The sequence below is a fragment of the Amblyomma americanum genome, chromosome 2 (assembly GCF_052857255.1).
Source record: "Amblyomma americanum isolate KBUSLIRL-KWMA chromosome 2, ASM5285725v1, whole genome shotgun sequence".
NCBI classification, from domain to species: domain Eukaryota; kingdom Metazoa; phylum Arthropoda; class Arachnida; order Ixodida; family Ixodidae; genus Amblyomma; species Amblyomma americanum.
In genome coordinates, this window is record NC_135498.1 from 214466153 (window position 1) to 214492294 (window position 26142).

General features: G+C 47.9%; 1 protein-coding gene across 6 annotated transcripts in view; it reads right to left on the minus strand.

Moving 5' to 3' along the window:
• The window catches only part of Ns3 (nucleostemin 3), a 249272-nt gene that overhangs the window by 151971 nt on the left and 71159 nt on the right, over window positions 1-26142 (minus strand). The window lies entirely within an intron of this gene.

Here is a 26142-nt window from a genome sequence, read left to right on the forward strand (position 1 = left end):
GAAATATTAGCAGTCCACCTATTACACCTACCTATATATGCACTCTATAGAGCTCAACATATCCTGCGAACTTAAAGGTCGCTAAAGTCGCACCAATCTATAAAAGAAGCAGAACGATCCGATCCAAGTAATTATAGGCCAATTTTCGTCCTCAGTATTATCAGTACAGTTTTTGAAAAAGTATTTTCCATACACATAAACAAGTTTATCACCAAGTACAAGATTATATGCCCTAGTCAGCATGAGTTTACATAGAATAGATCACCAGGATCCGCCGTTTTTGAGCTAAAGTAAACTATAAACCGAGCCCTCCATGACAAGATTGCATTAGTTGTGTACTTAACGTAGAAAAGGCATTTGATACAGTTAATCATACAATTCTTGTAGATAAACTCTTTAAGAGAGGTTTAGAGGAAAAATATCAGAATTTTTCAATAGTTATCTTCCAAACCGCATACAGCAAGTGGTGATAAATAACGTGATCTCTTGAGATGCAGGTCGTGTTAACTGGAGTCCTGCAGGAATCAGTTCTAGGATCAATTTTGTTCTCGTTATACATGAATGATTTTCTAACTATATTAAAATATTCCCAAGTATTAATGTGTGCCAATGACACAGTTTTAATATTTATAGGGGACACAATAAAAAAACTTAATAACAATAAAATGAACCATTAGAAATTAGTCTTAACTGGTTCACTAACAATAATCTCTCCATCAACATTCAAAAAATGCATAAAAGTTCAAGGGGGAAAAAGTTAAACTACAAGGATGTTGCGCTGTATTTAAGGGGTGCTAGGATGAAGAGGGATTTTCAGGGATGGTGTGCCTTTTTTTTCAATAGACTGTATTCAAAATTCAAGCTCCCTAGCTCGAACAGAAAAAAAGTTATAGCTGTCATATTGAGCAATCAGGTGTGTCAGCTTAGGAAAACTATCATTTTAAAAATAACGGAGATATACTAATTGTTTGTGCTTAGATATCTTGTAGATGGTTTATAGTGCAGGATAAAGCTAGTCACGTTTTTGCCATTTCTGTAAAAATGTCATCACTCTAAAAAATAAAGTTCAATTTTTTGGTGCTATTATATATCAGACATCTCAAAATATTTTGTGTTAGAAAATATTTAGCAACCTAAAAATTACCTTATCTTGTTCCTGAGAAAATTTCAGTCCAGAAACCACCTTGAAAGCACCTTTTGGTAATGCAGTTTGGAAATGATAGTTTTCCTAACGGTTTTGTTTTCCCAAAAAGTGCAAACTGAGAAAAATGAGCTCTCTAAGATTTCAGAACATGCTATTTTCTATTGGGGCAAAAAAAAATTAATCACAGGTTGGGCCCTCCTCTTCAATATGACGCTGCTCTGTGTTCTTTTCAGCTTTAGCGCTGTCCATCGTTCGTGAAATACTTTGATGGGTTGCTTGCTGGACGTGCTTCATCGCCTGGGCTCCATGTTCTTAGTCCCAGCTTGTCAAACACTCTCTTGATGCACCCCCATTAAATTCTAGCACAACCAAGGCTGCTCTAGTCTCCCCGGTTCTTAGTGATACAAATTCGGGCATCGGGTGGCGAACCATCATCGCAGCTCAAAGGGTTCGCGTCGGTCGCTGGCAGCAGGCTTGAGCATGGCGAATGCACAAGCAGACGCTGAATTGCTGGCGATCGCCTCTACTGTGTACGCCTCTCGATTTCGTGGTGCGTTTTCGCTTCCCGAAGCTTCCCAGAGTGGAAGCATTCATTGCAAGCATCTTCCGGTCACACCACAGGCCACCCGCTGTTCGCAGTAAACTCACAGAAGGAAGAAAAGGTAGCAGATAGCAATTCTGAATGGCATGAAAACAGCATTGGGTGGTCACGTGAGATATATCCACCTGTTTTGCTATGCCATCCACTCTGCAGTTGCTGCAGCCAGAAATATGCCTTTCTTCTTTAGTTTTTCGTTAGTGGACTTTCGTATTCTCGATAAAAAGTCTTCCATGACTAAAAAGCACAAAAACAAACTTTCTAACGTGAGCATTAACTTCGCGTTCGGTTTTTTGCTTACACTGCGGCCGCATCTTGAGAAAGTTTTCATGGACGCCTTCAATGGCAAGTGCATAGCACCGCCTCGGAATAATTTTTTCTTATCTACTACTTAGATAACAACCAAACCTTAGGAGAACAACTGAAACCTAAAAACCCAATTTTTTTTCCGAAAGTCGGTATTTTAGCCCCGCATCAACCCTTAAATAGCATGCCACTACAAAGAGTAAATAATTTTAAATTTCTTGGTGTACACTTCGACTCAGACATGCGATTGAAAAATCAAGTAAAACAGGTTTGCACAAAGTTAGCTTATGGATGCAATATTTTATTGCAAGCACGAGAACTTTTTCAATCCTTCGCATACTCACTTTGCTTTTATACAGAGCCAACTAATCTATTGTGTAGAGTCACGGGGTAACATGCATCCTACATATCACGAACCTGTGATCAGATTGCAGAAGAGAGCGGTAAAAATTATTGCTTATTCAAAATTATCTGACTCTAGCAAAACACTCTAGGTGAACACGTATTCTGCCTTTTCACTCAATATACACTTTAAAGGTAGTGCAGAAAATTCACCAAATCTTACTAATGAATGACCCACTTCCCCATAGCATATTTATAAGATGTAAAAGGGAAACTAGAGCGGCTAGTGCCAAACATTTCAACTTAATAGTGTGTCGCAATTCGCAATAGTTAACGGGCAAATACTAATAGAATTCAGTGGAGTTTTGGTTTGGAATAGTATACCTGGTGATATTAAAACTGAAAACAAACTTTGTGCGATTTTTGAAAACGTTCCTGGTGAATAAGTGAAGTTATGGTGTTTGTTTTTTTTCTTGTGAGGATGTGTGTACACTTACTTTTGTTTATCCCTAAACTGTTGAGAATCTGACTTTTATTTGATGAACGCAATGTGTCGTCTTCGCATGCCATATTTATAATGTACAGTATTGTGATGGACCCGAAACCAGCCTTTGGCAATCGGTCCAATAGCATTGTGCGATTGTATTTTATAATTTTTTTTGAAAAAAAAAATAAAAATCTGGCACAAACATGGCTTGTAGATCTTTCAGAAGGCATTTTTGCCATGTTTCTAATACCCTAAAGATTGATACAGTGACAGCATCAAGCACCTCTAAATATCCCTCTAACCTAACTCAAGTACAATGGCAGAAATCGTCCACACAACACTCTTCTCTGCCCAGGCAAGTCATTCTTTTTCAGCACCACAGTTCAGTACAGAGAACCAAATGCACAAAGACAGGCTGTGAAACTTCCCTCTGGAGTGTTGGAAAGCTTTTAGGAATTGACTGAACAGTGCTAACACGCTGTCTTTTCCTTTTCCTTTCCACATTTTGGGTGAAATTCGCACTGCACTTTTTACCCCCCTTTACTTGCGTTTTGTGGCAAAGCTGCCACACAGGGGCCACCAATGCCTGCAAGAGTGCACATGGTGCATCTCATCCAGTGAGTTTTCCCTCTATGGCAGCCACTGGGCCCTAATGCCCATCAGCAGTCACCTAGCCCCAGCTAACTTTCTGCCACCCTTTGGAATCTCTTAGGGCAGAGTTTCTCAAACTGGCTACCATGGGCTGCTTTTGTGGGATATGCGAGTACCCAGGCTGGCCGGTGCACTTCTGATGGGCGTGAGCAAAGTAAGATGCAGTTCTGTTAAAACTCATGTCAGAGTGCTAGCTCTCATTTTTGTATGGGATGCGCAAATGTGTTGGCACATAGCAACGGATCTTGGTTTTGTAAGAAACGCTGTAGTTTTCTTGGAAAAAATTGTATATCACCAGAGGTGGAAAACTGCAAAATCACAAGTTTGGTCTCTGCAGAAAGAACCCCTGCTTTCAACTCATCAGCCCTGCCCCGTGCGATCATTTACTGGAATAGCCTTCTTGATGACACTTTTCACATCTCAGATCATGTTATCTTCAAGTCAAAAATAAGCAGCATTTTGTTCTGAAGTGTTCGCCAGTTTCGTCCTATTTTCTGGTTGGCTGTTTACTGTCGTATAATGATGTTCAAATAACGATGTTCTATTTGCTTCTGTTCGCACCCCAGTTCCTGATGTAAGCCCCCTCACATAATACAACTGTGTTGGAGCCTGTGAAGTATGTGAATCAGTAAATATGTTCAAACTCTTCTGTTGGCAGCAGTGCAAAAATATCGTTTGGCTCTTATAATTTGGCAGAAGCTCGAAGAGCTACATGCACCAAGAAAGGCACTTTTCAACACGATAAAGAGACAAGGAGTAAGAATTTGGGGCTGAAATTTTTTCTCTGTATTTCTCGGCACTTTCGACTACCCCCAGAAAAAATTCATAATTCTAGACGGGCAAGTTATTTTTTATTCAGGTGTTGAAATCTTCTACAATTCAATAACATAAAAATGTCAAACTCCAGCTCAGATTTAAAAAGCCATCATTGCCGATTTTCTTTACAATTTCTCTGAAAGGCCTTTAGTGCGTTGCAATTCTAGGCCAGCACTAAGTGTCACATTATATTGTTTTAAACAATAAAATTAAATGCCTAATACTAACCATATTTCATTCAGTTACCATTAGTTAATGTCACGAATTAGTCTTCTCAGGGCATGCCATTGCATTTTAGTCAGCACAATCTCGGAAAATACACTGGAAGCATGATGATGATGATGATAGATTTTTATGGCACAAGGGCATCTATGGCCAAAGAGCGCCATGACACAAGGTATTTTTGACTTCTCAAGGTGGGGTCAAAGACCCATTTCCCAAGCATTTCACCCTAAAAACGCCGAGCACCAGACCATGGGAAAGCTTGTACCAATTGTATCACCGGGGGTTGCCCGGTGGCACTGGGGATCGAACCCCGCACCTCCCGCATGCGAGGCGGATGCTCAACCACTCGGCCACCACTGCGGTACTGGAAGCATGTTTTCGCTTGCTAGTCCCGTTTTTAATACAGCCAATGTTAATAAGTCTCCAGTAGAAACGACTACGCTGTCTTTCCCAACATGAATATTGTAATTTTATTTTATGCTTTAATGTTTCAACTGTATAACTTATGCATTTGTTTATTATTGTTGCTATATGTAAATTTATATGCTGCTGACTGCTCATGTGCGTTTTATAAGGTGCAGACTTTTTCGAATGTCAATATCAATACCTCGACATGAAAAGGTAATTTTCTGGTCAGCTAATTTAGGCTGAGGTACAAGCCAGACCAGGTGCTGGTGATAAGTTTCTGTATACAGGCCCACTCTCAAGGTTACCCAACATCTATTAAATTCTCCACATGGGTGATCATTTCAATGCCTTAGAAGACGACCTTGTTTCCACAAACAGTATCACCAAATAAAGGGGAACCGTTCATGTTCCCACAATGAATGACGCTGGACAAGAAACGGTGGTGTAGGCAGCATAAGCACTGCCGACACTTAAGTCAACATCTTGTGGCGCACTTCCTTTTCCACTCTTCCAGCCTGTCCTAAAGGTCAGTAGGCTGGTGGCTTTCTTTTGAGTATGCCCAAGAGGCCATTCACTGTTACCATGCCCGCCTTTTCAGCTGAGAGCAAGTTCTCCTCTATAGGCCCAGTAGCTGGAAACACTGGAATTGTAACTCGACAGCCATCATCAAACTCATGTTCGCTCCCTTCATTGACAAAAATTGCTCTGTGTCTTCATTTCAACAGAGCCAGGCAAGCAACTGTTAACTCGTCAGAGATGTCGGAAATAATAATGAACCTTCGCTTTTGCCAATGGAAACCCATATCTGCAATACTAAAGTGAACTGTGGAAGGACGGCCGATTGGGCGAGTTGGTGCTCCATGGTAACAAGAAAATTCAAACAGTGCTAGACAACTGGACCAGAAAGAGGAGGAGACAAACATGGGCCCAGTGCCGTGTTTGTCTCCTCCTCTTTCTGGTCCTGTTATCTAGCACTGTTTGAATTTTTTTGTCACTAAAGTGAAAATGAAAGACAATATTCTCTACTTGTAGCTCTGCCTTCCTTCGTGCATACACCCTGCTGGAATAGATCTTGCACAGCTTTGGAGAGCAATTCGGTGGCCTTCCTTTAAAGTTAATTTTAAAGAACTGCCGCTAGCTTTTCATGCTCACTAGTGAATTGAAATTATATCATTTCAGCAACACTTCCCCAGGGACACAGGCGCCGGTAGTTCTCCCACATATGCCGAGACTCCTCATATTTCCAGGACTAAGAGGCTCTCCTGGCACATTCTGGAGTACCCAAAACACAACTGCACCAGTTCGCACATCTTTTGTCCAACTTTCAATGAAGATGCTATGCCTGATCAAAAGGCCCAGAAACTTTTAGATAAGCCTGATCCCAAGCCAAAGCACCTGGAAACACCCTTCAAGTACAGTAAGATTCTGACTCGCAATTTCAGCCTCAAATTCTTACTCCCCCTTGTCCCATAATCAAGGGTCCCAGAATCGCGGTCACTGGCCAAGTCTGAAGAAGTATAGACGTTTCGGAACAGGCTCCTTGTTCACTGAGTTCGACAAGGAATCGTAGTCACTTATGTAGCCAGCAAGCGATGCAACCAGCATGCCCGTAAACGGCCGCCATAGTCCCTTCTCTCCAGTGCATCATAGCTGGCATCGCCTGAATTATTCTAGCAGCCGCCGGGATGACACGTTCTTTTCCTTGGCTACAACAGTGGTGTTGTCCCAGTCATGTTCCTGCGCATGCTCGGCAATGGCATTCATCTTGTGGCCATTATTTCTGACATCACGCTTGTGCTCCTTGAGCCGTCTTGGAAACCTTCTTGGAATCAGCACATGGTATCTTGTACACGACACCTGGGAATGAGTCAATCCGCAGCCTGTCTTCAAAAAGGCCCTGCAACACCTTCCGAGGAGAGCTTATCAACTTGCTCTATCATTGCACTGGGTTGTCATGAACACCTGAGCCAAATAACACAGTTCTATGCACAGCAGAGAACCCACAATACTGCGCAAAAGTTGGCAAGCCTTTCTAGGCAACTTCTTCATTCGTGCTTGCGCCCTCCTCAGTTGTCCGCACCTGCATATGTACAAGTTGAGAGATCGCTATATGTTAGATTCTTTCATATGACAAGCAGATACCATGACCGCGGCCAATCAGCCGCATAGCTCCGCACAGCTCCAATAGCCGCAGCATCACAGCAAGCTCTGCCCCAGGAGGTGGGGCCAGCGGAGGAGTGCCGTCCTTCCAGTGACAAGAGGAGAGGAAGAGGAATGAAATTCTAATGTTCACTACACATGACTTAGCTCCTACAAAGCCCATTAAAAAAATTCTTTCTGGACAATATTCCCAGCATACCGCACCTTTATTAGAGCCCCTCTCAGAGCCCCTTTAACGTTCATGAGCTCGTTCTGGAGCTTGCTAGTATGGATGTTGGTGGCAATAAGCATGTCGTATTTCGAAAAAATGTGTGCCAGTACTTCACTGATTCCTTGGACGTAGGTGATGGCTGCATGCGAATGGAATGTGTTGTTCTGCATTCTTGGCTGCAATATACGCTTCCCAGTTTTGCAGATAAAACGCCTTGGGTAGCCGTTGCAAGTTAGCTCACGGTTAGCTCATTGCATCATGTGCTAGCTACATAAGTGACAATGATTCTTTGTCCATCTCAGCGAACAAGGAACCGTGCACGGACGAGGGCATCGTTTCTGATGTGTGAGATGAGAGTGACGCGGAGGAATCACATGGGGATGAAACTTCAAAGCCAGCACCCATAAGCTAGCATGTAGCAATGGGCTACATGGAGAGCCTCAGACAACTTGCCAATGCCAAGGGCCTCGGCGAGAGCACGCTTCTGCTTTAAATAAACTGGAAACCTCCCTCATCGGATCTGCGCTGCAGACACAGACGTCCATCACGAACTTTTTCGCAAAGAAAAAATTTTGTGTTTTGACAAGCAACTGTATTAAAGCTGTGGTCCACTTACTACGAACTTTGGGATATAACGAACGGATGCCGCGTGGCGCTCATGTTTGTTATAAGTGGGCTCGACTGTAACTATTTAAATTATGCACACGTACAACTGACAGTGCTTCTCAGTGGAAGAGCCTCGTTGACAGGAAGCTACTTGATGTGAGGAGATGTAGCGCCTCGGCCGTACCCTGCGCCGAGTTGTATAGGGTTCCTCTTCCCTGAAATCCCCAGGTGGAGGCCGAGGAAGGAGTGCCCTACAAGGTCACTGTGGCATTCATCACTCACTCTCTCCTTAGGAAACACGCCCCCGTCACGTGTTAAGCTTGAGAGGAGGATGCCATTTACGTCGAGCATACAGCGGAATGTCCGCCAGTCGCGTCCCCACGGTTTGCAGGTGGTCGCACGTGTTTCCATCACTGCACGGCCCAGGCTACACGGAATGCCAACGCGGTCAGCTTCTCCTTTGGAGACGAATGCCAATGTCAAACATGATGACTGGGCCCCGCCGAGCCCTGGACCCTCTCGGGATGGTCAATTACGCTGACAGAGCTGCGCCGGCAGCTTTCAGGGATGGTCAACACTGGCATCATAGTCGTGGATAAGCCAGGGGGGGGTGGGGGGGTGGGGAGGGAATGACCTCGTGTCGCCTGCACTAACTTAACGGCAGCCAGTGGGAGAGTCTGCTGCTGTATCCTCACCAGTTTTCCCACACGTCAAAGGCGAAATGCAACACCTCATTATTGTCCTCGAATACGCCCTTCTTGTCTGGCCAAATTATAAAGGCCAAACAATATAAGGCGAAAGCCTTACACAGTCCATTACCAGAAAAAGTGTTTATGGAAACCCCCAACGACGTCATCAGCAAAGAAAAAAATTTCTTCCCAAGGAGTGAGAAATTCGACCAAGCACCTTCCGTTTGCGAGGCGAGCGCACAGCCCATTGGTCACAAACCCGCATTGCTTCTTGGCGAGCAAAGGCGGAACTAGTGCGTTGTATTTACTTATACTGCTCGCCCAATGAAGGGCCCTGGCAGGAGAATAATAACCAAGAAAAAGGCCAACGAGTGATGGTGCGGGAGAAAAAGAAAGATGTTTGTTCTGGCAAAGAAGGTGTGATCAGTTTTAGATATAAATCGAGAGCCATCAACAATTTCTTATTTTTGTAGTAGAAAGAGAAATTTTAATTAACCTTTGTACTCTTCAAAGAACTGTATCTGGTGTTGAAGTATTAGAGTAGATGGTGAGTCAGTGGTACAATATTTAGAAAATACAAACCGAACGGCTTTGTACTTAATTCTTTCTGGTGCATTAATGTTTATGTGAGGATCCCAAACCATGCATGTATACTCAAGTTTTGGTCTAATGTTTAACCTTAGGAGGAGATTACGAAAGGTCAGTATGTTTATTCCAGCCCAGAAGCTTGTATTCTTTGACTACTGAAAGGTGGGAAGATTATATGAAAAGGAATGACTGTGTCTTTTGTTAATGATCCGCATAAGTACTGTCTTGTCAGCATTTAGTTTCATCCCCCATTTAACACACCATACACTAATATTATGCTCATTAGAAGTAAAATCTGGTCACCCGGAACATTAACTTCATTAAGGGCACAGGGTAAGCCCTATACTTCCCATGCATTTTAGGCCATGTTGAGGTACATGTTTCTCACTAACTAATAACAGTAGCCTAATAATACATATATCATTGTTTGCCAAATTTCGTGCTCTTTTTACTGAACTAGAATATTTGAAATGTGTTGAAAATTCGATTTTTAATAAAATTTTTTCCGGTAGTACACAAATCTGGCCTTTCTTTGCGCATTTCAGAATTCATAACAGAATAACTGCTCAGTGAAATTGCTTAATTCTAGTTCAGTAGTTGGCAACACTTATGTAGATGATTGCAAAAAAAATCAGCCGTCTGTCTTGAAAGGCATTGGAAATAATGGTACCTTTGTAAGAAAAAACACTGTTTTGAGATAATAGAGCGTAAAGAGAAAAAAGATGTGAAAAACTATTTTTTATTCGCAGAAACGCCTCCATAGTAATTGGTTTAATAGCCCCCTGCTTCGTAGTCACTGTCGCCGTCATTTTTTCGCTTTTCGGCTTGTCGTTTTGACTGTCGGGCCTCTTTTGTAAGCTGTCGTGTTGCTCGGTCCGCAAAGTACATGCGCTTATGGTCAGCTTCCCTCAGCCACTTGATGGTGTTGCTCCCTGGGTTCAATCCACACGCCTTCAAAACGTTGGCCCGTGCGATGCTACCATCATTAAATGAAAGAACAGCATCCAGTGTTGCCATCCGTTCACACTTCACAGTTCAAACTGTAAACGCTTGCAACACCTACCCGTTTTGTCACAATTTCGATGAGCTCAACACTTCCACCGCACTCTCTGCACACACAAATCTGTGTAATTGCGGCACAAATGCCGTCCATGTCCATTAAGGCATATTGGCTGCTGCTCTGTAGCACATCCTCTTCCTGGAAGCACAGAGAAAATCTTGAAAGCTTCGATGTCGAGGAGCTGGCGCGTTCGGCGTTCGGGATCTCATTCGGTCGTGGACATCCTTTTGCTTTTTCACGATGAGCGTAGCGGTTGCCGTGAAATTCACGCCTGACGAAGGCCTTCTTTGCCCTGGGCATCTCAACTTATCAGCAGCAACCAACACCGGCACAATTTACAATACTGATCGAAAGGGATAGCACTCGGACGCAGCTGCATGAAGGTTGCAGAAACGTGGAAAAAACGTGCAAAGCGTCTCAGGATTGTCTTGGCTAAAAAAGAGGAGCTGTACAATAGTTGCCAGACAATTTTTTATATGTGGCTGATTTTAGACAAGTTTTGAAATCAGGTGGTGGACTTTTTGGTTGAAAAAATTGACGTTAATCCTGAAAGGGGGCGTGGCCGCTCACTACTTGGTTTCGGAAAAAGCGTTTTTCAGCCGTAAATATGGCTTTCTGAGGAACGTGCGATCATGGAACATGTGTAGAAAGAATTGGACTTCTAAAATTCCAGAAGAAAAAAAAACGATTTTTTTCTAATTTTACCTTACCCTGTGCCCTTAAACAAAACACAACTGTCGGCAAACAAACTAATTAAGACAAGATGAGTGATGATGTAATTAATGTAATTAGCATAGATAAGGACTATAGAAGAACTGCAAATTGGGCTAGTTGGTGTTGATGCATAGTGGTGGTTCAACAGCGCAAACACGCAAGGACCAAGTAAGAGACGAGACACACAAACCAGCGCAAGGGAACAGTAGTTGTCCAAGGGCACTGCCTCGCGGGACAGCAGAAGTTACTGGAAGTTTGTCGGAACAGTAACCATCAATACTAACATATCGAAATTAGTTAGACAAAAAGCACAAACCCAGTTAACAATAGAAGAAGGAAGACCAGTAGGTAGCTTCAAGTTTATGGATAAGTTTACTGTGCAAACTAAATGAAAAGCTTTCTTAAAATCTAGAAATATTACATCTATTTGGCCGGAATTGTTAAGAACCTACGTGAAACTGAATTACGAAAGTGCGTTGGGTGACTGTAGAAAAACCTTTCCAAAAGCCATGTTGGAAGCAATTTGTTGTCATCAAGAAATGTTTCAATGCAATTGGCTATAATATGATCAAGAAGCTGGCAGCATTACGGAACGAACGATATAGGACGGTAATTATTAAACAATGCGGCATCACCTGTCTTGTGTATAGGTATGACATGGGCCAGCCTCCAATCGGGAGGTAGACTTTCAAGACAAATAAGAAGCATGAAAGATGATGACAAGGAAGTGCAAAACCATTTCAGCATAATGATGTAAAAATTAAGTACTTTGTTAGGCCCACGACTTTGTTTTAATATTCAATAGCATTGCAAAAAGGCCAGGTTGTGATACAAGATCATGTACAGGCTGAAAAAAAGAATCACAACTTGCAAAATTATTTGTAGGTTCGGAAAACACTGTGAAAACGGGAATTTAAATTTCAGCAATAAATTTTTTGTTGGTGAGCACCATGGCCTCATGCATCAAGGCAGGCAGGGATTTTTTGTTTGCTTAAAAAATTCCTAAAGTTGTGCGGGGGGTTACGGATGAAGTTTGGCAAAACATTTTGAAAGTAGTGTCGCTTAGCAGCTGGCACAGCTTTGGTCGAAGAAGCCTGGTTCATTTGAATGCAGCCGCGAGGGACATGTGCTTAAACTGTCCCTGAAATTGGTGTTTGAGGTTGGCTATAAAATGCCTGCATTATGTAGAGTACAGGCCCCCGAACATTCATGCTGCGTACAAGATCTCAAGAGCGAGCTGATAATTTAGAATACAATATTAAAAACTCCCATTTCCGCCCCGCGCAGTGACCAGCGGTGCCAGGATTTCACGCGAATCCGTGTGCGTTGCGTCATGCAGTGCTCGTTACATCAGCAGCAGACTGATATAGTTCGCCGTGCCAACTCCGCCAATGCCAAACCAGTTTAGGGGGCACTGGCTCCGCCTCTTGGGGAATTCCCGCGCACATCGGCGCCCGGCGGAGGGGGTGAGTACGGACTGACATTTCAGCATGCAAAAAGTGACGAGAAGAGAGGGATAGGCATGAAGACACGGAAATTCAAATTTTGAATACAGATAATTCAGCTTCCACAAAACGCATAAAAAGAATTTTGCTGGAGGATATTTTTGATGTTGCATCCTTTAGCATCCTAGGCATATCGCATCTTTGTTGAGACCCCCTTTCACAGCTCCTTTAAGCACTGAGTTTTCTGTTGAGGTGCAAGATATCTCACGTTATGCAGGGATTAGATTTGCAAAGTTTTTTTTGTTCTTGTGGAATAAATTGATTGGCACGGGTCTAAATAATCTAAATAGACTCTCATTTACATGCAATCGTTCACAAGCATGGTTTTGGACGGTACGGCACGTTCATCAGCGACGAAATCACAAGAGAAATACACCAACTCATCCTTGATGGATCGAAACAGACAATGTTTGAAGAGAGCAGCTCACAAAAATCAAGTCAAGAACGGAGGTGGACGAGCCATGAATACGTGTAGCTTGTCCTACTACCGGTTTAAAATTGTGGCTAGTAAGCACAAATCAAATAAATAACCCGGACCAGGAGAATTTTTCTCGAACTGCGAGGTTTCTGAGAAAGCTGTATAGCTTTCCTTTGTAGCCCTATGGCTGCGCTCAGGTGGATGCCAATGAGTAATTACTCCCTTATTATCAAATAAATGCTCAGCATTTGCACAATGTCACGAAAAAAAATGCTTAAGGGAGATTGTTTCATGGTCATCTCCCTCATGATATTCCAAGGAAAAAAAAATGTAAATTAAACAATTACTCCCCTCGTCTTCAAAGCACGTAGGTAGCGCTAAGTGCCCTCTGTTTCTTACAAAACCAAGATCCATTCCCTTGCTTTTACACATTTGTCCATCCCGTGTAACAAGTGCTCATGGGACGTCATTTACCATTTTTCTCTGAATTTTCTCTGATGAAGGGTAAATTTCCATTCATGATCTGAGAGAACCTGCTCCAACCCATCCTTATTGAAATGCAATGGCACCAGAGGAGGTCCCGTCCGTCTGTGCCTCAAAATTGCAGGTGGCCCACCTGCCATGCTGCCTGCCCAACACGGCATGTACCATTACCGTATTTGTTCACATAATTTGCGCTCTTTTTTTTTCATTAAATTAAGACCTCAAAACAGGGGAGCACAAATTACGCGAAAATTTTCTGATGGCTAGAAAGGTCATAAGACGCAATATATACTATACATTGCCACATAGATCGCCCTAACTTGCACCACTCACTCGCCAAAAATAAGAGAAAGAAGAGTTGACTCCAAACATAAGAAGATGGCATGATGGAGCGCGTGCAGCTCAAAGCAACAAATGACACGAAGCCAGCAGTCGGGGTGTGGGTGCCGTGGCCGAGCTAGAGGGCAACGCACATGCTTCTTCCTGCATGATCTTCTCTCGGTCTTCGCCTCGCACAAATGCTCACTCAGGCTCGCTTACAAACCTACGAGCTCACTCAAACTCACACTCACAGAAGCCCGGGCTCACTCGAAATCATGAACTCAAACTCATTTAGGCTCACAACTCACTTGGGCTCCCTCACTCACCAGTCATCCAAGGTCAACCACTTATAGCAACTCACGTCTCACTCAGACTCACGACTCATTTGGACGCACTCACTCATTTTGACACACAGCTCGTCTGGGCTAACTCATTTCGCCTCACAACTCACCAGCAATCACTCACTTATTTTGACTCGCAGCTCATCTGAGCTAACTCATTTCGACTCATGACTCATCTGCGCTCACTCATTTGGGCTCACTCGCACATTACATCTCATGACTCACCCAGGCTCACCTTGACTCTAGGACTCCTATAAGCTCACACATCAGACAGCTGCTTGTTAAGACATGGTGGTGTGATGAGCTCCCAACTGCAGCTAGCCTCTACTCAGGACTTGCTAAGAGGACTATACTCCACATAGCAGGCAACGCTGCCAAAGCTAGCGCGCCTCTTCGCGCAGGCTAAATCCACGCCCAAAAGTAGTTCACTATACAACCACATAGACGTATTTCGTTGTGCCAAATCTCAAGTAGAATGAATGGCAACCTCTTGCCACATTCTCGTCCTGTGACTCAAGAGTTCAAGAATTAAGAATGATATGTGGCGGTATGATACCCGGCTAGTAGAGCGAATCGCTCTTACTCCATCCGCGCCTGCAACGTAGCCAACACGGTAAAAATTGTACCCACAAGGCCCGAACACTGAGCTTCTCACAGCTTTGATCGTGATTTACAGCGGCACCACTTCATTTTATTCTACTCTTTTTTTTTCCATCCAAACACTCAATGAGGCTATGAGAACAACAAATCATGTGTGCCGGAGTAACATGGCTTTGCGGACACACTACTTACGCAGCCTCCGCAGCGTTGCCTGCTATGTATGAAATGGAGTATAGAGAGCTATCACAGAAGCAGCCCACATTCGAAAGCTAGGAGAAAATTGTGTAAGCTCACCCTCGACATTGCTAACAAAAAGGGAATTAAACTATTTGAGCCAGGTTCAGAGTAATTAGCTTGTCCTACCCTAGCTTCGAATTTCTAATGTTTAGGGTTTCTGAAATCAGATTTTAGCTCTTATCGGCCCTTTTGGCATTGGTTCTTTCGTCCTTCTGTTTTTAACGGCCGTTTGACTCTTTTATTGGATTTTATTTTCATTTTGGTTTTAATGGCCTTTTTGGCTTTTTCTTTCCTTTTTGTTTTCATGTTGTCTTTGTATATTGTCATTTGTTACTCTGTTACTGCCTATCAGCTTCATCCTTTTCCCCGCCCTTCCATTTTATTCTGTTCACAGGTACAGCATTGTTATCTCCTGTCTTTTTCACCTTAGTCATCTTTCTGTCACATAGCCCAGCAGCTGTTCATGTTTTCCAGCCCACTTTTCCTATATATTGTGTGTCCCTCTGCAATAAACACACTAGTTGAAGTCAGCGCTGTGTCATCCCATCTTTCTCAGTCATGCCTTAAGGGTGCCTTGTTTTTACCAAAAACATAAAGATGGTTGGAATCGTTTATCGTCATTTTCTCAAAACACCAATTTTGACACATTTGCAATACTGCAGGGATGATATCTCTGGTTCTAGGCAGGCTAGCTCTATAACTTTTTTTGTTGTTGGAAAGAGAAACTTACAGAGAGTGCAACAAGACTAAATCAATACTAGTTGCCAATTGGTATAATTTAGAACAATACAGTTCGTTTGAGCCGCATATTGAATTTTCCCTGGCAAAGTTTAATGTGCGTAACTTCTGTTCAAATGGGCCTAAAACAACCATTTTCTTCTTATTGCACTCCATGGTCATGTCTGCATGCTGAACAAGATTAAATTACCCGCATGTTTCAAACAAAGATTGCACAATATTTTGAGAACTTGTTTCAGAGGAAAAATAACATATTTAAAATCAGCATATTGAAATACACAAAGTGGGTAAGCTCCATGAATATCTATCAAGAAATAAAAGAAATAGTTCTAGGAGGGGCGTAGGCTAAGCATCATCCAAGTGCTTCTCCTAGTTGTTTCACTTTCGTTGTATGGAACTACGGTCACCAGCTGCCCTAAGTAGATGTACATGTATGCCCCAACCCTTCCGCCGCCTGGCTACCTATTGTAAACAGGTATTCTTTTCTGAGACTGTTGCACATTACTTTGGTTTCCTCCTCATTAATTTTTAGACCCATCATTATGCTCTGCCTATCTAAGTCATTGATGAAGGTAGGTAAGAGGACAGGGAATGAAGAAATGAACACAACACCACGAACACGACATCACAGTGGAGCCGTGTTCGCTTCTGTACCTCCCGTCCTCATCCTTTTGAGCAGTTTCTAACCTTCTTCGAAAATGAACCAACTAGCCCACAAGAACGTCCTAGCCAAATCATTGAACATGCTTTGCAATTCATCCCCCGAGTGACTTAGCAAGGCAGTGTCATCAGCAAATCGCAGATTACTAAGGTACCCTCCATTCTCTTATCCCCAACTGTTCCCAGTGCAGGCATGTTGACACCTCCTGTAAACAGGCAGTGAATAGCATTGGCGAGATCGTGTGTCCCTGCTTGACACCCTTCCTTATTGGAATCTTATTGCTGACTTTATGGAGGACTATGGTAGCAGTGCAGTTGTTATGGACATCTTCCAGTATTTTCACATAAGGCTCTTCTACACCCTGGTTCCACGATGCCTGCATGACTGCCAAGGTTTCCACAGAGTCCAACAAATTCTCTAAGAAGGCTATATATAAGGGTTGATTATATTCTCTGCATTTCTCTACCTGACTGATAGCATGAATAAGGTTCATCGTTGAGTAACGTTTATGAAAGCCTGCCTGATAATTTGGTTGACTGATGTCTAAGGTTGTCCTGAGTATTGGCGATTACCTCAGTAAATACCTTAAATGCAATAGACAGTAAGGCGATCGGTCTGTACTTTTGAAGTCTCCTTTCCTATTGATTAAGATGATGTTAGCGTTCTTCCAAGATTCTAGCACTCCTCGTCTGCTTACAGATCGACGCCCCTGCTTTGTTTCTAAACAAGGTCCACGACCTTCTCCGCCCCTGCTCCACCCGTCACAAGCTCACCACGGCCTACCATCCCCACTAACCAGGTTTTGGGAATTCCTATCTGTTGATTTCTGCACGCAATCTGTCAAGCAAAACTGGTTAATGTTCAAGTCCAAAATGCAGAAACTAATCAATGCCTATATTCCAACCATAAGCATTAGCGAGCATAGTTCCTCCTGTAATAAAAACACAGCACACTACTAATACAGCACACACAGCACAGCACAGCACAGCACAGTAATAAGAGCACAGCACAGTAATGAGCACAGCGTCACGAACAACCAGAGGAACCGTCCAGGCACAGATCAGAGACCGCGTTCAGTCCAGAGCACGAGCGACCGAGCGTTCGGCGGTCGAGGTTCGGAGTGTTCGGCGCTTCTCGTCGTCTTCTTCGTTGAGCGCCAGCCTCTGAAGATTCTAAAGCCCGTGTCCAGTCTTACAATTCCCCCCGGGCAAAAGGGCGCCATGCTGGCGGCCTAGGGCGATGTGACGACGGCGGGGTCGTAGTAAGGTTTGAGGCGGGTCGTGTGGACAATTTCGGGCCTCGGCGGCGATGATCAGGGGATGGCGAAAGGGGTTCGATGAGGTAATTGACGGGGGATGTCTGCTGAAGAATATGGTAAGGTCCCTGGTACTTGCTAACAAGTTTGGAGGAAAGGCCGGGACCTGAGAAGGGTACCCAGAGCCAGACCAGACCAAAGAGTCAGGAAGGTAAGCGGGACGAAGTGCAGGGGGATCACGGGTGCTTTTCTGCTGCTGCTGGACATGAGAAGTGAAGGACCGGGCAAGCTGTCGGCATTCTTCGGCATAAGTTGCGGCTTGAGAAAGAGTTGTAAACTCGGAAGCATCAGGGCGGTAAGGTAGAATGGTGTCCATTGTGCAAGAAGGCTCACGGCCGTACAGGAGAAAGTACGGAGAGAATCCGGTGGTGGCTTGAGCAGCGGAGTTATAAGCGTATGTGACAAAAGGGAGAACGCGGTCCCAGTTACAATGGTCGGAAGCAACATACATGGCCAGCATGTCGCCGAGGGTGCGATTAAAACGCTCAACCATGCCATTTGTCTGGGGATGGTAGGCGGAGCTGGTGCGGTGAACAACGTTGCATTCCTGAAGGAGAGCTTCTACAACTTCTGAGAGGAAGGCCGGACCTCGATCACTGAGCAGCTCTTTGGGCGCACCATGGCGAAGAATGATGCGATGAAGAATGAAGGATGCAATGTCGTGGGCTGTAGCGGATGGTAAAAGTGATGTTTCAGCGTAACGTGTAAGGTGGTCGATGGCAACGATGATCCAGCGGTTCCCGGTTGATGTGCTGGGAAGAGGGCCATAGAGGTTGATGCCAACACGCTCAAGGGCTGCGCTGGACAAGGCAGCGGCTGCATAGGAGCGGCGGGTCGGCGAGGTAGATGTTTTCGTCGCTGGCATGCGGTACAGGACTGAACGAAGTGGCGGACGTAACGAGCCATCCCACGCCAGTAGTACCGCTGTCGTAGACGGGTGAAAGTCTTCAAGAATCCGGCATGGGCACACTGGGGATCATCGTGGTAGGAAGAGCAAATGAAGGAGCGCAGATGCGTCAGAATGACGAGAAGCCACTTGCGACCATCCGGGAGATAGTTGCGGCGGTAGAGGAGCTCGTCTCGGATGGCGAAATGGTGGGACTGACGGAGAGCACGGGAAGGAGGTAGAGATGATTGGCCAGATAGGAGATCAAAAAGGCAAGTGATCCACGGGTCTTTGCGTTGCTCGGAAGCCATATCAGCGAACTCAAACTTCAAAGAAGGCAGGGCGGATATACAAGGCGCTGCTTCAGATGGTACAGGAGAACGTGAGAGGGCGTCAGCATCGGCATGTTTGCGGCCGGAACGATAGATAACGCGAATGTCGTACTCTTGGAGTCGCAGAGCCCATCGCGCCAGTCGACCAGAGGGATCTTTCAAAGAGGACAGCCAACAGAGGGCATGGTGATCGGTGACAACGTCAAAAGGGCGCCCGTACAGGTAGGGGCAAAATTTGACAACCACCCGAAGGATGGCTAAACGCTCCTTCTCGGTGACAGAATAGTTGGCTTCAGCTTTTGTGAGTGTCCGGCTAGCGTAAGCGACAACGCATTCGTCAAAGCCTTGCTTGCGTTGAGCGAGTACTGCACCGAGGCCGACGCCGCTGGCATCGGTGTGGAGTTCAGTCAGAGAACGAGGGTCGAAGTGAAGCAGAATTGGTGGAGTGGTGAGGAGGCGACGGAGTGTCGTAAACGCTTCATCACAGGCTGGCGACCAGGCCGAAAGGTCGTGGCTGGAAAGGAGCTTGTTCAGGGGGTCAACGATAGTGGCAAAATTGCGGACAAAGCGGCGGAAGTAGGAGCAGAGGCCGACAAAGCTGCGCAGGTCTTTTACAGAAGTGGACTTTGGAAATTCGGCCACAGCTCGCAACTGGGCCGGATCCGGGAGAACGCCATCCTTCGAACCGACATGTCCGAGAATGGGGAGCTGCCGAGCTCCAAAGTGGCACTTTTTCAAATTAAGTTGGAGGCCAGTGGCGGCCAGGCAGCGAAGAACAGTCTCGAGGCACTGGAGGTGAGACGGAAAGTCCGGGGAAAAGATTACAACGTCGTCTAGATAACAAAGGCATGTGTGCCATTTGAGTTCTCGGAGTATGTTGTCCATCATGCGCTCAAATGTGGCGGGTGCATTGCAGAGGCCGAAGGGCATGACATTAAATTCATAGAGCCCGTCGGGTGTGACGAATGCAGCTTTTGGGCGATCGGCCTCCGTTACCAGCACCTGCCAGTAACCAGAGCGCAAGTCAGATGAAGAAAAGAACTCAGAGCCCAGCAGGCAGTCAAGGGCATCGCCGATACGGGGGAGAGGGTAAACGTCCTCGCGTGTAATCTTATTCAGACGACGGTAGTCCACGCAGAAACGGATGGAACCGTCTTTTTTCTTGACCAGAACCACTGGCGATGCCCATGGGCTGTGCGACGGTTGTATCACGTGACGCTGGAGCATGTCGGTCACCTGGGCGTCAATGATGCTGCGCTCAGCGGCTGACACGCGGTACGGACGTTGGCACAAAGGGGCATGGGTTCCAGTGTCAATACAGTGGGTAACGGTGGTGGTGCGGCCCAAGGAAGGTTGCTGGTAGTCAAACGAAGCTTGAAAACGCTGCAGAACGGCGACCAGCTGGTCTCGTTGGGTAGACGTCAGGGCGGCGTCGACGGAATGGTGAAAAATATCTACAGACGGCTGATTCGTGATGGGAACAGGCGTAATGGCGCTGACGTGAAGGCCGGCCACGCTATCGACGAGGGGGTATGCAGAGGCGGGATCGAGAACGGCAACGCTACCAAGCGATTGGCCACGGAGTAAAGTGGTAGGGCAGGAGAACGGGTTGGCCACATAAATAGCGCTGGAGCCATGAACAATTGTCAGCACAGCATGAGGCAGCAAAACAAACTTCTGGTCAGCGCATCGTAAAGAGGGGGTATAAGCCACAGTTGCATCTGAGAGCGCAGCACAAGAAAGAGGCACCAGCACTGAAGAGAAAGGTGGAACATCTGTGTCCTCTGAGACGACCACAGTAGTGGCAGCAGCACCGGTTACGTCCAAGGGGGCGTCACTGTAGAGCGACAAGTCAAGCTGAGCACGGGCGCAGTCAATAACGGTGTGATGTGAGGAGAGGAAGTCCCAACCAAGGATACCGTCGTGAGAGGAGCGGGCGAGGACAATGAACTTGTAGCACCCTCTCTTGGGCGGCGCCGACAACCCGGCTAGCGCGCGCCACCCTGCGAAGAGAATAAAGACGGCACCTGGTCGTGGCTCGTGCAGCCACGGCTGGCAGTTCTGTTCTGGTGTCGGCTCGTAGCAGTTGTCTCGTTTCCTTCGCTCCTGAGGCGTTAAGCCTAGAATGGTGACCTAGGACGAGCAATGACCGATCCCTCAACATCAACGCAGAGGGATTCGCGTCTGCAGGTTCGCCTTCCACCTTTCTGGCTCCAGAACCCGCAAGTTTGGTTCCACCAGGTTGAGGCGCAATTTTGCCTAGCCCGCATCACGTCGGAGACGACGCGCTACTACCATGTTGCCTCAAGGCTGCCTCCTGACGTTGCCGGTGAGCTCTCCGACGTTCTCTCCGCCCCCATGGGTGCTACACCATATCAGCAACTGAAAACCAAAGTGCTGGAGAGATTTATGCCGTCGGACCGCACCCGCCTCCAGCAGCTCCTTACCAGGGAAGACCTTGACGACCGGCGCCCCTCCCAGCTTCTGCGCCGCATGCAACAGCTTCTCGGGGAGCGCGACATCCCCAAACACTCAGCGTTGCTTCGAGAGCTTTTCCTCCAACGCCTTCCCCAGCCCATCCGCCTCGTCCTTGCGGCGGCCGGCGACGTCACCCTCGACCGCCTGGCTGAGCTCGCAGATAACGTTCATGAGGCCACCTCCCCGTCCGTCACTGCTGTTTTGCCGCCAAGAGACCCAGCGATTTCACGCCTTGAGGCCCGTCTCGAGGAGCTTGCCGCCTCAGTCGCCGCACTCCGGAGCCGGAGTCCCAGCCCTACATCTCTCTGCTGATACCACAGGCGTTTTCGCCACCGGGCCACGAAGTGTACACCGCCCTGTTCGTGGCCGGGAAACGCCCGCCGGGATCACTAACGGCGGCGCGTGGTTCCCCCAGTCATTCGAGCCGCCTGTTCATGGTCACTGACAAGTTCTCCGGCACCCGGTTTCTTATCGACATGGGCACGGAAATCAGCGTGGTTCCACCGACTAAGGCAGATCGTTCCAAGCCATCAGGACTGTCGCTCCGTGCTGCCAACGCCTCGTCTATACCCACGTATGGGCTACGATCTCTCACCCTCGACTTCGGCCTACGCCACACTTTTCGATGGGTCTTCGTCATCGCAGACGTGGTTCGCCCGATCATCGGCTCAGACTTCCTCTCCTACTTCGACTTAGACGTCAGCGTGCGGCATCGTCACCTTACCGACGGTCCGACTCATCTCTCCATCTCGGGAGTCTCGTCCGACCTTGCTCCCATGGGCATTCGCACGCTGATACCTTCCTCTCAGTTCGAAAAAGTGTTGGCGGATTTCTTGAAGCTCACTAAGCCATGCAACCTCACTCAGGCGCCTAAACATACTGTGACACACCACATCGTCACCCGGGGTCCACCCGCCGCTGCTCGACCGCGCCGCTTGTTTGGAGACCGTCTAGCTATCGCCAAACGCGAGTTTGACCACATGCTGGAGCTCGGCATTATACGCCCGTCGTCCAGCGCGTGGGCGTCTCCGCTGCATCTAGTGCCCAAGCGTGATCCCGGTGACTGGCGTCCCTGTGGCGACTATCGGGCGTCGAATGCCAACACCGTCCACGACAGCTATCCGCTGCCCCACATCCAGGACTTTACATCGCGCCTCGCCAGCTGCGCCATTTTTAGCAAAGTTGACCTGGTTAAGGCGTATCACCAAATTCCCATTGAACCCGCCGACATACCCAAGACCGCCATCACGACGCCCTTTGGTTTGTTTGAGTACGTCCGGATGCCTTTTGGACTACGCAATTCGGCTCAAACCTTCCAGCGGTTCATTTCTGAGGTCACGCGGGGCCTACCGAGTGTATTCGCGTACCTTGACGATGTCCTCATCGCCAGCCCTACACCTCATGATCATGAGCAAGACCTACGTGCTTTGTTCAAGCGTCTTCAGCACTACGGCCTGGTTGTGAATGCCTCCAAGTGTGTTTTCGGTGCTTCTGAGCTCGAGTTATTGGGTCATCACATATCCTCAGTAGGTATCCGCCCTCTCGCGTCCCACGTCCAGACCATCGAAAATTTTCCCCTGCCCACAACCCTGCGCCTCCTGCGACAATTCCTGGGGCTGGTGAATTTCTCCCGCCGCTTTATCCCGCACTGTGCAGAGCTACTTCGCCCGCTCACCGACCTCCTCCGGTCAACCGCTGGCCCGTCCTCCGCAATCTCTTGGTCATCAGAAGCCCAGGCCGCCTTTACTGCCGCGAAGCAAGCAGTCGCTTACGCCGTGCTTCTAGTCCATCCGCACGACGCCCCTACGAGATTGATGGTGGATGCCTCCAGCGTGGCCATCGGAGCAGTCTTACAGCAGCACATTAACTCCGAGTGGAGACCATTGTCTTTTTACTCTCGGAAGCTACTTCCTGCTGAGACCCGCTACAGCGTCTTCGGTCGAGAGCTCCTAGCCATCTACTCCGCTATCCAGCACTTTCGGCATTTTGTAGAAGGATGCAAGTTTCACGTGCTAACCGATCATAAACCGCTGGCATATGTGTTCCGGACCAACTCGTCGAAGTACGTGTCACGTGAACTCCGTCAGCTCGCTTATATCTCGGAGTTTACTACCGACATCCGGTATGTGAAAGGTGCAGCCAACACCGCCGCTGACGCCCTCTCTCGTATAGTCGCGGTAGACGCTCCATCTTTCACCGTCGACTGGGCTGCATTCTCTTCTGCCCAGCAGAATGACGATGAGCTCGCCGCTTTTCGAGCGAACCCTCGTTCTCTCCGATTACGGCTTGTGCCCCATCCTTGCTCGCCTGAGCCCTTGTGGTGCGATGTTTCAACGGACTTTCCTCGCCCTTTTGTTCCGGCTTCACTACGTCGCCCTATCTTCCATTCTCTCCATGACATATGCCATCCAGGCATTCGGGCTACTCAGCGCCTTCTCACCCAGCGCTATGTTTGGCCTGCAATCAACGCTGATGTGCGTGCTTGGACGCGCCGGTGCCTACCCTGTCAGTCGACCAAGATCTGTCGACATACCAAGACACCTTCCCAAGCCTTTCTACCCCCTGGCCATCGTTTCGACCATGTTCATCTCGACATCGTGGGCCCTCTACCCATCTCTCGAGGCTACCGCTATATCTTGACCATAGTCGACCGCTTCACTCGCTGGCCGGAGGCAGTCACCATTCCTGACATCACCGCAGAGACTGTTTCGCGCGCCTTCATTTCTGCGTGGGTATCTCGATTTGGTTGTCCTGGCACTGTGACAACCGACCGTGGACGCCAGTTTGAGTCCTCCCTGTTTGCTTCCCTTAATAATATTCTCGGCGCCAGGCATTGCCGTACCACTGCTTATCACCTGTGCGCTAACGGCATGGTGGAACGCCTTCACCGCCAAATGAAGGCCGCCCTCGCTGCCCAATTGCGCCTCCTGGATCGACTCCTTGCCCCTTGTGCTGCTTGGTCTAAGGGCCGTCATCCGAGAAGACTTACAGTGCTCAGCTGCAGAGCTCGTGTATGCAAGTGCTTTGCGTCTTCCAGGCAACTTCTTTACATCCCAGCAGCTTCCAGCCCAGCCCCAAGAATTCCTCCAACGCCTGCTGGACTGCGTTAAAGACCTACGGCCTACTTCCCCACGTCCGTCCCGCCACCATACCATTTTCGTACACCCAGACTTGGCCACTTCGACCCACGTTTTTGTGCGCGCCGCGCCGCTGTCCGAGCTCCACTCACACCGGCTTACGACGGACCTTTCCGCGTTCTCCGCCGCACCCCGAAAACCGCCACCATCCTCCAAAACGGCCGCGATGAGACCGTCAGTCTAGACTGCCATAAACCGGCTTACATGGAGACCGCCCTGGAACGACTCCCAGCGCCGCCTGACCTAGTGCTCGAGTGCCATCGCCGGCCCTCCGTCCGTTTCGACTTCCAATCTAGGCGGGGGGCCCTGTAGCACCCTCTCTTGGGCGGCGCCGACAACCCGGCTAGCGCGCGCCACCCTGCGAAGAGAATAAAGACGGCACTTTGTCGAGGCTCGTGCAGCCACGGCTGGCAGTTCTGTTCTGGTGTCGGCTCGTAGCAGTTGTCTCATTTCCTTCGCTCCTGAGGCGTTAAGCCTACAAACTCGATTGTGTAGGGAACGTTCCCGATGAGCAGCGGGCGGTGCAGGCGGCTAACAGTCGAATGTCCTGAGCGCTGCCCGTGCGGAGAGAAACAGGAGGAAAGGGTGTCGTCACTTTTTTGAGTCTGCGACAGAGGGTGTGACTGAGAACCGAAACGGCTGCGCCAGTGTCAACAAGTGCTTCGACGGCGACTCCAACGAAAACGGTAATAATATTGGCAGGCGCAGAAACAGGTCTTGAGTGAGCCGCTGGTGACGCAGTTCTTGCCTCCGGAATTGCGGTGGTTAGTTTTCCGCGTGGACGGTGGGTTGGCGACGGAGCATTGGAGAACGGGAACGACGGCCAGGAGACGGCGAGTGGTGGGAGCGGAGATGATAACCAGGAGAAGAATCCGGAGGCGGCAAGTGTGACGAAGGCGAGGACGACAGCGGAAGGTCGTACGTCGGCTCATGCCTATACTCGTAAGGACGGTGGTCACAACTGCGACACAAACGAGCCACGTGACCAGCGACGTCACAGGCGTAGCAAATAGGGCGGTTGTCTTGTGTGCGCCAGGGGTTGAGTGGCTGTGGCTGCGTTCGGGGGCGGGCAACCAGACGGTAAGGAGGGGTTGCAGGTCGCTGGGGTTCCAACTGCCGGGTAGGTGGCCTGTAGACAGGGGCAGCAGGTGAGGGCCGCGACTGCACCACGGCATTGGCGTACGTCAGAGGAGCCGCGATCAGGGGTGGCTGAGAAGGAGGTGGCAGGACTTCAGCGACCTGTTCCTCAATAACACGCTGTAGGTTGGGAGTGAGCGACGGCGCAGGCGTAGGCGGGCAGGTAGACAAAGATAGCTGGCGTGCGACTTCCTCACATACAAACTGCCGGATGCACTGCAGGAGCAACGGTTGGTCCAGAGTACCGTCCCCTGGAAGAGCCAAGCTGCAAAGTGCGGCATCCTGAAAGCCTGCACGCCGGGTAGAAAGGTGCTGTTTGCGCAGCTCATCGAAGCTTTGGCAGTAGCCGATGACACCGGAGAGAGTCTGGGGATTTTTGGCGACGAGCATCTGGAAAGCATCATCCTCAATGCCTTTCATAATGTGTCCGATCTTGTCGGCCTCGCTCATAGAAGGGTTGACACGCTTGCAGAGGTCGACGACATCTACATAACTGGTGAAGTTTTCACCGGTTTGCTGGGCACGACTTCGCAAGCGTTGCTCGGCGC